The 4,474-nt window shown below is 40.7% G+C and overlaps 1 pseudogene; it reads right to left on the bottom strand.

Moving 5' to 3' along the window:
- Positions 1–285: 285 nt before the first annotated feature.
- On the bottom strand, positions 286–403 carry LOC131818984 (5S ribosomal RNA; annotated as a pseudogene).
- Positions 404–4,474: the final 4,071 nt, after the last annotated feature.

Consider the following 4,474-nt stretch of genomic DNA (forward strand, 5'->3'; position numbering starts at 1 on the left):
AAATAGAAGTCTAGAACCAGCTGGGTTCACAGGTGAATTCTACCAAACATTTTAAAAACAGTTAATATGTAGTCTCAAAATATTCCAAAAGAAAAGAGAAAGGAAACCTTTCAAATTCATTCTATGAGGCCAACATTACTCTGATACCAAAACCAGATAAAGACACCACAAAAAAAGAGCACTACAGGCCAATATCTTGATGAATATAGATGAAAAAATTCTTAACAAAATACCAGCACACTGAATCCAACAACACATCAAAAACGTCATTTGCCACAATTAAGTGGGATTTAGTCCCAGGATACAAGGATGGTTTCCCATCAAAGTACTAACCAGGCCCGACCCTGCTTAGCTTCCGAGATCAGACGAGATCAGGCGCGTTCAGGGTGGTATGGCCGTAGACACAAGGATGGTTTAATACTTGCAAATCAAGCAACATGATATGAAACCTTACATCAGTAAGAAGGATTAAAAAAAATAAGATCATTTCAACAGATACAGAAAAAGCCTTTGACAAAGTACAACATCCATTTATGATAAAACCCCTCACAACAAAGTAGGTTTAGGTACCTCAACATAATAAAGGCCTTATATGAAAAGTATGATGGGAAGATGGCGGAGAAGTAGCAAGCTGAGACTGCTTCAGCTAGCCGGAGATCAGCTAGATAGCTTATCTAAAGATTGCAAACACCTGAAAATCCATCGGCAGATCGAAGAGAAGAAGAACAGCAATTCTGGAAACAGAAAAACAACCACTTTCTGAAAGGTAGGACCGGCGGAGAAGTGAATCCAAAGCGACGGGAAGATAGACCCCGGGGGGAGGGGCCGGCTCCCGGCAAGCGGCGGAGCAACCGCGCACAAAATCAGGACTTTTAAAAGTCTGCTCCGCGGAGGGACATCGCTCCAGAGGCTAAACCGGAGCGAAGCCCACGCGGGGTCAGCGTGGCCTCAGGTCCCGCAGGGTCACAGAAGGATCGGGGGTGTCTGAGTGTCGCAGAGCTTGCGGGTATTGGAACGGGAAAGCCGGCTACAGAGACAGAGCCGACAGTAAGCTCGCAGCTCCGTGTTACCTTGAACCGGTCGCAGGCTCGGTGAGCTCGGAGCGCGGCCGGAGGTCAGGCAGACGGGAGTAACTGGGCGCTGTTCTCTGAGGGCGCACTGAGGAGTGGGGCCCTGGGCTCTCGGCTCCTCCGGGCCGGAGACCAGGAGGCCGCCATTTGTATTCCCGTCCTCTGGAACTCTACGGAAAGCGCTCAGGGAACAAAAGCTCCTGAAAGCAAACCCGAGCGGATTACTCACCCCGGCCCCGGGTAAGGGCGGTGTAATTCCGCCTGGGGCAAAGACACTTGAAAATCACTACAACAGGCCCCTCCCCCAGAAGATCAACAAGAAATCCAGCCGAGACCAAGCTCACCTACCAAGGAGTGCGGTTTCAATACCAAGGAGAGCAGCAGAATTCCAGAGGAGGAGAAAGCCAAGCACGGAACTCATGGCTTTTTTCCTGTGATTTTTTTTAGTCTTGCAGTTAATTTAATTTTTTCTTTTTCATTTTTTTTTTTTTTTTCTCGCCTTCGGGTAAAATTTTTTTTTTTTTTAACTGTTACCTTTTTCTTTTTTAACGATTTTTTACTAGTTTATCTAATATATATATATTTTTTTTTACATTTTTCTTAGGTGTTTTCTTTTTTAAAAAAAAAATTCTTTTCTTTTTTTTTTTTTTTTTTTTTTTTTTCTTTTTTCTTTCTTCCTTTTTGAACCTCTTTTTATCCCCTTTCCCCCCACTCACGATTTTGGATCTCTTCTAATTTGGCTAAAGCATATTTTCCTGGGGTTGTTGCCACCCTTTTAGTATTTTACTTGCCCCTTCATTTACTCTTATCTGGACAAAATGACAAGACGTAAAAATTCACCACAAAAAAAAGAACAAGAGGCAGTACCGAAGGCTAGGGACCTAATCAATACAGACATCGGTAATATGTCAGATCTAGAGTTCAGAATGACAATTCTCAAGGTTCTAGCCGGGCTCGAAAAAGGCATGGAAGATATTAGAGAAACCCTCTCGAGAGATATAAAAGCCCTTTCTGGAGAAATAAAAGAACTAAAATCTAACCAAGTTGAAATCAAAAAAGCTATTAATGAGGTGCAATCAAAAATGGAGGCTCTCACTGCTAGGATAAATGAGGCAGAAGAAAGAATTAGTGATATAGAAGACCAAATGACAGAGAATAAAGAAGCTGATCAAAAGAGGGACAAACAGCTACTGGACCACGAGGGGAGAATTCGAGAAATAAGTGACACCATAAGATGAAACAACATTAGAATAATTGGGATTCCAGAAGAAGAAGAAAGTGAGAGGGGAGCAGAAGGTATACTGGAGAGAATTATTGGGGAGAATTTCCCCAATATGGCAAAGGGAACAAGCATCAAAATTCAGGAGGTTCAGAGAATGCCCCTCAAAATAAATAAGAATAGGCCCACACCCCGTCACATAATAGTAAAATTTACAAGTCTCAATGACAAAGAGAAAATCCTGAAAGCAGCCCGGGAAAAGAAGTCTGTAACATACAATGGTAAAAATATTAGATTGGCAGCTGACTTATCCACAGAGACCTGGCAGGCCAGAAAGAGCTGGCATGATATTTTCAGAGCACTAAACGAGAAAAACATGCAGCCAAGAATACTATATCCAGCTAGGCTATCATTGAAAATAGAAGGAGAGATTAAAAGCTTCCAGGACAAACAACAACTGAAAGAATTTGCAAATACCAAACCAGCTCTACAGGAAATATTGAAAGGGGTCCTCTAAGCAAAGAGAGAGCCTACAAGTGGTAGATCAGAAAGGAACAGAGACCATATACAGTAACAGTCACCTTACAGGCAATACAATGGCACTAAATTCATATCTCTCAATAGTTACCCTGAATGTGAATGGGCTAAATGCCCCTGTCAAAAGACACAGGGTATCAGAATGGATAAAAAAACAAAACCCATCTATATGTTGCCTCCAAGAAACACATTTTAAGCCCGAAGACACCTCCAGATTTAAAGTGAGGGGGTGGAAAAGAATTTACCATGCTAATGGACATCAGAAGAAAGCAGGAGTGGCAATCCTTATATCAGATCAATTAGATTTTAAGCCAAAGACTGTAATAAGAGATGAGGAAGGACACTATATCATACTCAAAGGGTCTGTCCAACAAGAAGATTTAACAATTTTAAATATCTATGCCCCCAACGTGGGAGCAGCCAACTATATAAACCAATTAATAACAAAATCAAAGAAACACATAAACAACAATACAATAATAGTAGGGGACTTTAATATTCCCCTCACTGAAATGGACAGGTCATCCAAGCAAAAGATCAGCAAGGAAATAAAGGCCTTAAATGACACACTGGACCAGATGGACATCACAGATATATTCAGAATATTTCATCCCAAAGCAACAGAATACACATTCTTCTCTAGTGCACATGGTACATTCTCCAGAATAGATCACATCCTCGGTCCTAAATCAGGACTCAACCGGTATCAAAAGATTGGGATCATTCCCTGCATATTTTCAGACCACAATGCTCTAAAGCTAGAACTCAACCACAAAAGGAAGTTTGGAAAGAACCCAAATACATGGAGACTAAACAGTATCCTTCTAAAGAATGAATGGGTCAACCGGGAAATTAAAGAAGAATTGAAAAAAATCATGGAAACAAATGATAATGAAAATACAACGGTTCAAAATCTGTGGGACACAACAAAGGCAGTCCTGAGAGGAAAATATATAGCGGTACAAGCCTTTCTCAAGAAACAAGAAAGGTCTCAGGTACACAACCTAACCCTACACCTAAAGGAGCTGGAGAAGGAACAAGAAAGAAACCCTAAGCTCAGCAGGAGAAGAGAAATCATAAAGATCAGAGCAGAAATCAATGAAATAGAAACCAAAAAAACAATAGAACAAATCAACGAAACTAGGAGCTGGTTCTTTGAAAGAATTAATAAAATTGATAAACCCCTGGCCCGACTTATCAAAAAGAAAAGAGAAAGGACCCAAATAAATAAAATAATGAATGAAAGAGGAGAGATCACAACTAACACCAAGGAAATACAAACTATTATAAGAACATACTATGAGCAACTCTACGGCAATAAATTTGACAATCTGGAAGAAATGGATGCATTCCTAGAAACATATAAACTACCACAACTGAACCATGAAGAAATAGAAAGCCTGAACAGACCCATAACCAGTAAGGAGATTGAAACAGTCATTAAAAATCTCCAAACAAACAAAAGCCCAGGGCCAGACGGCTTCCCGGGGGAATTCTACCAAACATTTAAAGAAGAACTAATTCCTATTCTCCTGAAACTGTTCCAAAAAATAGAAATGGAAGGAAAACTTCCAAACTCATTTTATGAGGCCAGCATCACCTTGATCCCAAAACCAGACAAGGATCCCACCAAAAAAGAGAGCTATAG

Source organism: Mustela lutreola, chromosome 16 (genome assembly GCF_030435805.1).
Source record: "Mustela lutreola isolate mMusLut2 chromosome 16, mMusLut2.pri, whole genome shotgun sequence".
Lineage (NCBI taxonomy): Eukaryota > Metazoa > Chordata > Mammalia > Carnivora > Mustelidae > Mustela > Mustela lutreola.